Source organism: Coenobita brevimanus, chromosome 40, assembly GCF_032717465.1.
Source record: "Coenobita brevimanus isolate Jiangsu-jjx chromosome 40, ASM3271746v2, whole genome shotgun sequence".
Lineage (NCBI taxonomy): Eukaryota > Metazoa > Arthropoda > Malacostraca > Decapoda > Coenobitidae > Coenobita > Coenobita brevimanus.
Window position 1 is genome coordinate 2,350,597 of NC_136993.1, and position 12,500 is coordinate 2,363,096.

A 12,500-nucleotide genomic window follows, 5' to 3' on the forward strand; every position below is an offset into this window, starting at 1 on the left:
TCTTTCCCTCTATCTGAGCAAACAGCCACACCCTCTCTTTCCTCCCTCCCACCCTCCACACTCTTTCCCCTCCCTCCCTCCCCCTCTTCCTCCTCCCTCCACACACTTCTCCCCTCCCTCCGCCCAACACACTTCAGCACAATGTTCCCTCTTTCCTTACAAATGCTCTCTAATTTATTCCTCTGCCTCTCTCTTTCTCTTTTCTTGTTATAGTTGCCTGTTGCTCTCTTTTTCTTTCTCATAACACAAGCTCTCTAATGCATTCGTCTTCCTCTCTCTTCTCTTTCCATTCTCGTTAGTTTTCTTCCTTCGTTCCTTCCTTCCTTCTATCTTTCCTTCCATCCTTCCTTCCTTCTTTCTTCTTATTAACACATGCTCTTTCATTCATTCCTCTCTCTCTCTCTCTCTCTCTCTCTCTCTCTCTCTCTCTAAGTTTCTTCCTCTCCTTTCCTCTCCTTTTTCTTTTTCCCTTCCACACTATGTCTCTCTTCTCTCCCTCCCTGCCTTCTTTCCCTCCATACCTTTCCTCCCCATGTCTGTTTTCTCCCCCTTCTCTCCAATTTTTTCCTCCTTCCCTACGTTCTTTCCTCCCGTCCTGTCTTCTCCCCCTCCCCTCCCTTCCCTTCCGTACATAACTCCCCTCCCCTCTTCTATGCCTTCCCTTCCCTTCCCGACATCCCTCCCCCTACTCTTTTTTCCTTCCCCCTCCCTTCCCGACATCCCTTCCCCTACTCTTTTTTCCTTCCCCCTCCCTTCCCCACATTCCTCTCTCCCCTCATCTCTCCCTCCCCTTCCCTTTTCCTCCCTTCTTTCCCTCCTCCCTCCTTTCCCTCCTCCCTCCACTCCCTACGTCTTCCTTTCTATTTTCCTTCCCCCTCTCCTTGCCTACATTCCTCCCCCGTCTCCTTCCCTACATTCCTCCCCTCCCGTTCCCTTCCTTTCCTTCTTTCTCTCCCTTTTCCTCCTCTCCCATCTCGCCCTCAGCAAACCTTCTTAGGTCCCTCTCTCCACACACTCGACCCCCACCCCAAGACTCACACACACCCATTTTATTGATAATTCACACACACACACACACACACACACACACACACACACACACACACACACACACACACACACACACACACACACACACACACACACACACACACACACACACACACACAACCATTTCCAGGAAGTGAAAGCACTGAATCATAAATCATCACAGGAAAATTTTTTTATAGGATATGGAGATCCCTAACACATTCGCACGACCTATTTATTTCACCTGTCTGGAATTACAGGTTTGCGCGGTTCCGTCAGTCCCTCTGCCCGTCTGCAATTTCGTGTTCGCTCTGTAACTTCCACGTGCACGATTTTGATATAACTTCACACAATTGTTGCCCATACCATGACGGTGTGTGGCGCGTCTCTCTCTCTCTCTCTCTCTCTCTCTCTCTATATATATATATATATATATATATATATATATATATATATATATATATATATATATATATTTTCTTATCCTTTGCAGTTGCTAATTTATTTCTTTACATGACAAAAGTTTCATTACCATCACTTCCAGAAAATGTTGACTGTGAGAGTATGTGGCTTAAGATGTGTGTGTGTGTGTGTGTGTGTGTGAGAGAGAGAGAGAGAGAGAGAGAGAGAGAGAGAGTGCCTGTATAACTCAGAAGTGGTGCTGAAGGCTTGCTCTCGTAAATGTCACGTCTATCCCTATCCACTATCCAGTTCGACCCAGCCTTTGTCTCGCCTTCTTGTTAGCTTCCTTGAGGTGGGGAGATGGTTTTTGCTCTCTCTCTCTCTCTCTCTCTCTCTCTCTCTCTCTCTCTCTCTCTCTCTCTCTCTCTCTCTCTCACACACACACACACACACACACACACACACACACACACCTTCCGCAAACCCTTATATACTGGGCTGGACCTGGTTCCGAATTTGTGGTGTCGGGTTGGCTGTGATTTGTGGGGGGTTTGGGTCGACATACCGTTCCAGGTAAACTTGTTCCTGCCCACTCTTGCCTTCTTGGACCCAGATTTACACACACACACACACTTGCGTACACAGGTTTACACTTACACATACACACTTTAATCTGAATTGTTGGCGTGGGTGTTGCTGTGATTTGTAGGGGTGTGGGTCGACATGCCGTTTGAGGCTGACTTGTTTCTCTCTCTCTCTCTCTCTCTCTCTCTCTCTCTCTCTCTCTCATGGTGGTGTTGTCTTCAGCTGATTGTTTTTTTTTTATGACCTTCCCTTTACCAAACAGCAAAGAAAGGACCAACAGGGCTCTTGCTGTTTGCTTTCCTTTGAACTCCTTTTATTCTTTGTACTCCCTTCCTCCCCCTCTCCATCCTACCATCCCCTCCTCTTCCACATCCCCCTCCTTCCATCCTGTCATCCCCTCCTCTCCCTCCTTCCATCCTTTCCTCCCCCTTTCCTCTCATCCCTTTCTCTCCCGCCATCCTTCCCTCCCGTCGCGCCTTCCTCTTCCCTTCATACTATCATCCTGTTCTCTCCCTCTCTCCATCTTATCAACTTTTCCTCCCTCCCTCCCCTACTATCCTCTCTTCCCTTCCCTACCTCCATCCTAACCTCCCTTCCGCTCCCTTCCTCCATCCTAACCTCCCTTCCGCTACCTCCCTCCATCCTAACCTCCTTTCCTCTACCTCCCTTCATCAAATCCTTCTATCCTTTCATCTCTTCTTCCTCCCGCCTTCTCCTACTATCCTCTCTTCCGCGCTCTCCCTCTCCCTCCCTCCATTCTATCTTCCCTCTCTAGCTTCTTTTCCTTCAAGCAGTCCTACCCTCCTCTCCTCCCATCAGGTGCTCATGGTGTAGTGGTTATCACATCTGTCTAACACACAGAAGGTCCCAGGTTCGAGCCCTGGTGAGTACAAGGATTTTAAATGCCCACTGGAGCGGCGGGGTATTTAAATTTAACGCTTTAAAGGGAATCTACGGAACAGGTGATGAACGCGTATGACTCTCTTTCTCTTTCTCTCTCTCTCTCTCCTATTTAAAGGTAATCTAGGTGACTGGTATGGATCGCGTATACACCCCCCTTCTCTCTCTCTCTCTCTCTCTCACCCAAAAGAAGACAGGGAGAAAGATGGTTTATTGTCATTGATTTTCTTTCTGTATTTTCTATCTCTTCATTCCATCCTTTCCTCAGCTCTCTTCCATATTTCTACTTTCTCTCTCTCTCTCTCTCTCTCTCTCTCTCTTCCTTCCATCCTTCCTTCCCTTCCCTCCATCCTTCCTTCTTCCCTTCCCTCCATCCTTCCTTCTTCCCTTCCCTCCTTCCTAAGGTATCTTCCATCTTTCTACTTTCCCCCCCTCCCTCCTGTCTTCTCTCCTTCTTCTTTCCTTCCTCTTCACCCTCCCTCTCTATCCTCTCCCTTTCCTTCCCTGTATAAATCCCGCGCCCGTACAATAGGCGTGAAAAATTCTTGTACTCACCGGGGCTCGAACCTGGGACCTTCTGTGTGTTAGACAGATGTGATGACCACTACACCATTGGCACCTGGTGGGAGGAGGAGGAGGAGGAAGAGGAGGAGGAGGATGGCACTGTATAGAATTAAAAAGGGAGGATGGGGGTAGGATCGTAAAAGGGAAGGATAGATGCTGGAAGAGGAAAGAAAAAGGGTGTGTGTGGAAGAGTATAGGACTGAAAAGAGAAAGGGAGGATAGAAGAGCACTTTCTGCTTCCTCTCTCTTCCTTCTTCCTCCCTCTCTTTCCTTCATTCCTCTTCCTCCTTCCTCCATCCTTCCTGGCTCTCCCTCAGTCCTCCCTCCCTCATTCCTACCTCGCCCTCCTTCCCCCGCTTCCTTCATCCAACATCTCCTTCATCCTATCTTTTCCACCGTCCTCCCTCTCTCTCCCTCTCTCCTTCCTAATCTTCCATCCTCCCTCTCCACTACACATCACCACCACAACACGGCATCGCCCCTTCCAACCCTTCATTCTGCCTTTTCCACCTTCCTCACTCTCTCTTCCCTCTCTCTTCTTCCTCCCTCTCCCTTCCTCTCTCTTCTCCCCCCATCCTCCCTTTCTCATCCTTTCTCCTCCCTCTCCCCTCATCCTCCTCCTCCCTCCATCCTTCCTACCACTCCACAACACACCTACACACCACCACCACAACACAGCATCGCCCTTTCCATCCCTTCATCCTGCCTTTTCCACCTTCCCCCCCCTCTCTCTTCCGTCTTTCTTCTTCCTCCCTCTCCCTTCCTCTCTCCTCCCCCCATCCTCCTCCCTCCATCCTTCCTCCCTCTCCAGTACACACCCACACATCACCCCCACAACACAGCATCACCTTTCCATCCCTTATCTCTCTTGTAGCAAATAAAAGGATGGGTTGTGCTCCTGTGTATTCTTAACTGCATCGTTTTCCATCGTCTGTCCTCTACTGATAAGGGTTAATATTGATAGCACTGCATTCATTATCGGCGTATATGCGATGGCCTGCAGGAGAGAGAGAGAGAGAGAGAGAGAGAGAGAGAGAGAGAGAGAGATGAGGGATTGAGGAGAATTGGTGGAGGAATAAAATGAACAGGAAGAGAAAAAAATGTGATATAGAATGTTCGAGGGATTGAGAGAGGAGGAGGTTGGAGAGAGAGAGAGAGAGAGAGAGAGAGAGAGAGAGAGAGAGAGAATAAATCGGAGAGAGATGGGGAATTGGGGAAAATTGGTAGGGGAATAAGATGAAAGGAAGATAAGAAAAAAAGGTGGTAAAGAATATTCGAGCGATTGAGAGAGGAGGAGAAGGTTGGTTGTGTGTGTGTGTGTGTGTGTGTGTGTGTGTGAGAGAGAGAGAGAGAGAGAGAGAGAGAGGAGGAGGAAGCGGTTTGTGTTGTCATAGTGGATCTGAATCTCATAATTGATGCCATTAAGACTTATTTGCATATGGGATGGAGCAGCCGGCCTGACCTTGTTTTGCGAGAGAGAGAGAGAGAGAGAGAGAGAGAGAGAGAGAGAGAGAGAGAGAGAGAGAGAGAGAGAACGGGAACTATGAACATAAGAAGATTGGCAAACATACATTAGAGAGAGAGACGACTGAAAAATACCGTACTTAAAAGGTCGTGACAGTGTAGCAAGAGGTCATTGCTGAGAGAGAGAGAGAGAGAGAGAGAGAGAGAGAGAGAGAGAGAGAGATTTCTAGTTAATAATTACATTTTATTTTTATTTTTTTTTACAGGTAAGTGGAGGCTTCTCGTGGTGTAGGACGAAGGTGGTGAGTACAAGAATACATTTTATTTATATACACTCATACACGCCCCTTAAAATAAATGAAATAATAAGAATGAGGTCATAGAGTGTGGCCTCAGGGATATGGGACTGAATAATGAGGCTGCTAGAGATCGAGCAGCGTGGAGAGTCGCTCGTAGATGACCAAGGCTGAGTAAGCGTCGTAGAGCCTTTACAAATGATACAAAATAGGTAAGCAATATAATAATAATAATAATAATAATAATAATAATAATGTGGGAAGGAGGTGGAAGGAAACGGGTGAAATAGAGGTGAATAATAATAATAATAATAATAATAATAATAATGAAAATAATAAGCATAATAATAATAATAATAATAAATGCGCCACCAGAGTTCACTAATTATTGGAAAAAAGTCATAATTCTTGGGACACTGATGGAAGTACAACGTTGATACCTTATAGGTGAAAGTCATAAATTGTGCAACTTTGTGAATTAAGAACTAAGGAATTTAAAGAATAATATTTTTACAACGGGACACATAATCTGGTGTGTGGATTTTCTGTAATTTGCTTTTCCTTGCTCAGTTTATCTATCTGTTTATCTATTGCCAGATGTCTTGATTCCGTAATGGGTGGCTACAAGCAAATCGCCTCCATGTCGCCCTGTCCCCTCCCACTTCACTGCCTTGCTTCCAGCTCACACACCCCTCTCTTATATACCTCTCCACTCCATCCCTCCATCTCATCCTTGGCCTACCCTTCCCTCCCCCCTCATCACCACACACACACACACACACACACACACACACACACACACACACACACACCGTAAGGGGTGGCCACAAACAAATCGCCTCCATGTCGCCCTGTCCCCTGCCATTTCAGTGCCTTGCTTCCAGCTCACACCCCCGTCTCTCATATACCTCTCCACTCCATCCCTCCATCTCATCCTTGGCCTTCCCTTCTCTCTCCCCCCCTCCACCTCACTCACATACACACTCCTCGTTAGTCTCTCGCTCTCCATCCTCTCCACATGGCTCAGTTTATCATAGTAAAAGATATCGTGGCTAATATATCACAATCCTTCGTCCTGTTTTCAAAATGCTAAATGTTTGAAGTGGAGATGCCTTTTATTCAACCGTTTCTTCATCTATTTGTTTTTAAGGGGTGTATAGTCATTAAATAGTTGTGTGTGTGTGTGTGTGTGTGTGTGTGTGTGTGTGTGTGTGTGTGTGTGTGTGTGTGACTATAATCTGTATCTTTATATGGCCTTACTTTATGTGTGTGTGTGTGTGTACTCGTGTGTGTGTGTGTGTGTGTGTGTGTGTGTGTGTGTGTGTGTGTGTGTGTGTGACTATAATCTGTATCTTTATATGGCCTTACTTTATGTGTGTGTGTGTGTGTGTGTGTGTGTGTGTGTGTGTGTGTGTGTGTGTGTGTGTGTGTGTAACTGTTTCCAGACGCTTGTGAAGACCATAATGACGGAGGGTTAGAGAGAGAGAGAGAGAGAGAGAGAGAGACGGGGATTTATAGATATGATATGGGAGAAAAGAAGCTTGAGAGAGAAGAGGAATGTAGAGGTTTGGGAGATGAGGAAGACAGAAAAAAAGAGAGAGAGGAGAAAGATAGAGAGACTATGATAAAGAGGAAGAGAGAAAGAAAAAAATACTCGTAGATGTCTGGGATAGAAAGGGAGAGAGAGAGAGAGAGAGGTGGGGGAATTTGTGGACTAGACAGGGGAGAAAGCTGGTCAGGGGAGAATGGTAAGGGACAGCGGTAAATGGGGGAGAATTGGACCGTGAAAATTGGGTAAGGGAGTCAGGTGGGGAGGAAAGGGAGGGGGTGAGGTGGGGAGGAAAGGCAGGGGGTTATGTGGGGAGGAGGTGGATCAGATGGGGAGGAAAGGGGGTCAGATGGGGAGGAAAGGGAGAGTTTCAGGTGGGGAGGAAAGGTAGGGGATCATGTGGGGAGGAGAGTCAGGTGGGAAGGAAAGGGGATAGGGTCAGTTGGGGAGGAAGAGGGTCATATTGTGGGGAAGGGGAGAGAATCAGGTGGGGAGGAAAGGGGAAGCGACCGTGTAGAGTGACAAGGAAGGGGAGTCAAGTGCAGTGGGAAGCGAAGCATATTTATTAAGTGATAGAAATGGATTGAGAATAAGAGAATTACTAACATGTGGATAGGACTAAGTAGGATAGGGATAGAAGGACATTGATAGACGAAAGTGGATGTGGATAGAAGTGGATAGGAGCAGGTAGACAGGTGGAGAAAGCCAGATAAACAGAAATGAATCCAAGTTAACAGAAATGCCAATGGACAGGTGGATAGGGAAGAGAAGAACATTTAGGAAGTGACAGAGATGGATTGGGAATGGAAGGACAGGTGACAGATGGATGGGGTTAGATAGACAGGTAGATGGGATTAGGTGGGTTGGTGACAGATGGACGGGGTTAGATAGACAGGTAGGTGGGATTAGGTGGGTAGATTGATTGAGCTGGCGTGGGAGTAGAGGTAGGGAAAGAGGTAATTGGAAAGAGAGAGAGAGAGAGAGAGAGCAGATTAGAATGTCTTGTGAGATTAGGGACACACACACACACACACACACACACACACACACACACACACACACACACACACACACACACACACACACACACACACACACACACACACACACACACACACACACACACACACACACACACACACACACACACACACACACACACACACACACACACACACACACACACACACACACACACTGCTTGTATTATTATCTTGCGCGCGGGTTGATTGCTGAAAATAACATGTTGACAGCCTCTTGCGTGTTATTTATTCCTAGTGGTTCCGTTGCACCTGTCCCTTAGTGATTTATTCTATTAAGCCTCAGTATGATATCTTTTGCTGCTTAAGTTGCATAGATATCAAAAGGTAGGTTGCATAAATAACATGTATCAGTAAGATATTAGGCTAAGTTCAGAAATAAACAATACTCCTTTTGTCTTGGCCCAGATTTTCCTCCCTTTTCAGCTTGTTCGTATAACTGAGTGATGAAAAAAGTGTAATGGCTCTAAGTCCTTTCACAGCACTTCTTCGTGACTTGCATCATAGTCTAGTGAAAATCTAATGCTGCAGCCGAGACTAAGAGGTGGTAATTTTGGGCCAAGTTAAAATCATGATAGTAAGAACGAGGTGATAGAGAACGCAAGGAAGAAGTGTTATGGCTTTACGTCCTTTCCATAGCACTTCTTCGTGACTAGCATCTTATTCTAATGAGTATAGTAAGAGATGGTAGGAAACCCCTTAAGGATACCTGGAATGATAAGAGTTAATGATGTGGCCGACAGGTGTGGGTAATTAACAGATAGGTGAGTTAATTAGCAAGGTAAGTGGGGTCAGATTATAGGGAAAAACACCTGTATAGAACGAATGTCAAGGTGTAATGATGGATGTAATTAACCTGTTCAGAGTGATGATTTTGTCCTGACCACCTGGTGTGTGGTTTTAGGATAGTGTTTCAGTGAGAGATAGATAGATAGATAGATAAAGAGAGAGAGAGAGAGAGAGTTTTATAATCTAGTGCAATGTAGAGAAGGTAAATAAATTGCTTGGGAAAAGGTGTTAGGGAGCTTCCTCAGCCGACGAAAATACGTGCCATAGAAGAGGACCCTAAAAGAACGATATGGTATTGAGGTGAATTAATATGAACCATTGACGAAAGAAATTAGAAACAAGTCTTTATATAGCCGACGTAGTGTTCACCCTTTCACAGTTTTTCGTGAATAAATTGTCGTGGTAATTCTTCGTGGCAAATTCTCATCGGCAATTTTTTTTTCGTGACAAATTTTCGTAAGCTGTTTTTTCCGTGACAAATTTTCGTAAGCTGTTTTTTCCGTGGCAAATTTTCGTGGTAAAGATTCGTGGCCCTTTTTGTTGATAACATTTCGTGGCATTTTTTTTCTGGTGGCAATTTTTCGTGACTTCGTAATTTATTTTAGTAATTTTTCGTGGCCCCCCTTTTTTTTTGGGGGGGGAGGTTATCTGAATTTCCCGGCAATTTTTCGTGGCAATTTTTCTCTCGTCTATAAATCACCCTTGTCTCGATAACCAATTAATCTAGACGGCGATACTGAGTTTATGGTAGTGGTTTAAAGGTGCAATTTTAGGTCTTAAGGAGGGGAGATGTAAGGGTCATCTTTGAGTTGGGAGTAGAGGAGCAGGAGGCTTGCGAATAGACAGGCAACTTTGGGCCTTAAAAATGGGGAAGTTAAGGGTTATTTTTGAGTGGCATTTACGGTTAGGAGGCTGGAAAATCGACATTCAACTTTCGACCTTAGGAATGGTGGAATTAAAGGTGGTTTTTGAGTGGCAGAAACGTTTACGAGGCAGTAAAAACGACGTTCAGATTTGGACCGTATGCATGGTTGACTTTAGGGTTAATTTGGCGATAAGGGCGAAGTGGAGGGTAAAGCAAGGAATATAACTTTAATTTTAGTTCTTAGGTAAGGGGAATGTAAGGGTGAATATCGTATTTAAGGGAATATACTTCTAATTTTAGGTCTTGTGTAAGGGTAACCAAAGGGTGAATATCGAATTAAAGGAAGGGAATATACTTTTGATTTTAGGTCTTATGTAAGGGGAACGTAAGGGTGATTATCGAATTAAAAGAAGGGAATATACTTTTGATTTTAGGTCTTATGTGAGGGGAACGTAAAGGTGAATATTGGATTAAAGGAAAGAAGAAGAGAGAGAGAGGCCATCCCTGTCACCTTGTCAATAGTTAGTTTATGTCGTGTTTGAGAGAGAGAGAGAGAGCTTTCCTATCGCCTTGCCAGTAGTTCCTTTATTCCCTGGTTATAATAAAGACAAAATAAATCACACTGTTAAGGTGGCAAAGGAGATATTTATTTCCTTGTTGGGTAATTCATTTAGTCTTATCTCACCTGCCAGTAGTAATAAATATTTTGTCTCGTCTCACTCCTTTATTACCCGTCCCCGTCCAGGAGGGGCTCGGGGACGGGTATTGTTTTCACTCGGTTTGTTTGTTTGCCTGTCTGTCTGTTAACGACTTTACACGAAAACTACTCGTGCGATTGTGACTAAAATTACAGGGGTGATGGGCTATGACCTTCTGATCACCTGGTTAAATTTTGAGCCAAATTGGACCAAGGCCGAGGCTGTAGGCCCAAAAAATGTAAAAGAAAAATGTAAAAAACAAAAAAAATGATGATGAAGGGGTGGAATGATAGGTGAGGTAGTTGTGATGGTGATCTGGATGGTTGAAGGTGATGGTGAATATGATGGTGGTGGTGATAGTGGTTAAATTGATGATGGTGTGATAGTGAGAGGTGTGTAGTGCTGTGTTCCTTAATGGTGCAAATGAGGTGGTGAAAGTAGTGATGTTAATGGTGAGGAAATGGTAGTGTGGTGTCTAATGCTACGTTGTGTGGTGGTAGTGGTGGTGATGATGATGGTGATGATAGTAGTAATGGTGATAGTGGTAGTGGTGATCGAATGGTAGAAAAGTGTGTGGTACTCAGTGGTGAAGGTGATGGGTGAGGTAGCTGTGATGATGATGGTTGTGGTGGTGGTTGTGGTGATGATAGTGGTGGTGGTGAGAGGGAATGGTAGTGCGGTATACAGTGTTACGTCTGTGAATGATGGAGGTAGTGATGGTGATGGTTGTAGTGGTGGTGATGGTACTGAGAGGGAGGGTAGCAACTTTAGCGGTGTGTAGTGCTTCGTGACTAAGTGGCCTCGCTAACATTGCTAAAAACATCCCCCCCCCCTCTCTCTCACTCTCTCTCTCTCCCTCCTCCTCCTCCTCCTCCTCCTCTTTTTTCCACTTTTATTTTCTCTTTTATTGCTCTGTCGTTGAAACTCTATTTTCCTCACGTTTTCAAGAGCCTCGCATCTGCAACTCTCTCTCTCTCTCTCTCTCTCTCTCTCTCTCTCTCATGCGTGCGATCAAGCTATACAAGTGTTTATGAGTGAGGGGATGGGAGTTGGAGGGAGGGCAGTTGAATGACGGAGGATAAAAATATGTGGAGGCGATTCGTTTGTGACTACCCTTTCCAGGATTAAGGGTTCCGAATATGGATATATAGGTGGGTAGATAGATAAATTGATTCATGGGAAGGTAGGTAGATTGATATAAAAACCCGTATAAACGATGTCTTTAGTAAAGGAGTTAAGGACCATTGGAGATTTGTAGATAGATGGATGGATAGGTAGATAGATTGTTAGAGGGATGGATAGTATGGTAGGGATCTAGATAGATGAATGGTAGATAGACAGATAAACCAAGAATATAAATGACATCCTCGTAGTGAAAAGGTCGAAATAATTGAATATATGACAGAAACACCACCACTTTGAAAACATGAATACAAAGAACTGAAGTGTCACAGGTCCACAAAAGAAGTACAGACTGTGACCTTTATGCTTTATGCTCTCTAAGCCGCAGTAAATGTGGGTGTTTGTCCCTGCATACACACGTTTTTTGTGGATGATAAATGTAAAGTTGCTTATGCGGGTGTGCCAGTAAACGAAAACGAAAAAAAAACAAAAAAAACTAAGCTATAATGTCGTCTTTAGTCAGCTAGAATGAAATATTTAAGACGTATTAATAGTTGTAGCCTTGTGTTCAACAGAATTGTCCCAGTGGAGTGCAGACTGAAATGAAACAAAACCATTCGGGGCCCCAAATGCTAATCGACCGCCAAAATATGTTGTTGGTTAAGGTACAATCTACCTTCGTCAGATTTGAAGAGAATTCGCAAAACTCTAAGATAGTTCTTGAAGTTTCTTTTTTTTTCTTTTTTTTTTTTTAATCGTCCAACTTTTCAAGATATTTTGGCAACACACACACACACACACACACACACACACACACACACACACACACACACACACACACACACACACACACACACACACACAAACTATATCGCCTCGCCTTGCTAAAAGCGGACGATAATTATGCTGCAGCGGTCCACCATCCACCTTTCGGGGGATAGGGAGAGAACTGAGGGACGTGTGTATACCAGAACAGCACACCCACCCGGCAATATCGGTGCCACTGCGTGAAGGCGTCCATAGAAAACGTTGTCGTAAAGGGTGTCGAAGGGTCGCTGGAGATGTGGTGTGTGTCCGCTGTGTTTACAATCTACACCGGATAGAAACCATTTAAAAGGAGAGTAATAGTTTGTAGATCAAAATAAATCCTTCACCTAAAAAGGGTAACTGTAATTTAAGGCATGCCCTTTAACTTAT

The 12,500-nt window shown here is 44.7% G+C and overlaps 2 non-coding genes across 2 annotated transcripts; one reads left to right on the forward strand and one right to left on the reverse strand.

Moving 5' to 3' along the window:
* The first annotated feature begins 2,835 nt into the window (after positions 1-2,835).
* On the forward strand, positions 2,836-2,908 carry TRNAV-AAC (transfer RNA valine (anticodon AAC)). The gene has a single exon. It is a non-coding gene; the product is annotated as a tRNA-Val (tRNA).
* Positions 2,909-3,462: 554 nt separating this feature from the next.
* On the reverse strand, positions 3,463-3,535 carry TRNAV-AAC (transfer RNA valine (anticodon AAC)). Its single transcript has one exon. It is a non-coding gene; the product is annotated as a tRNA-Val (tRNA).
* Between the last annotated feature and the right edge of the window lie 8,965 nt (positions 3,536-12,500).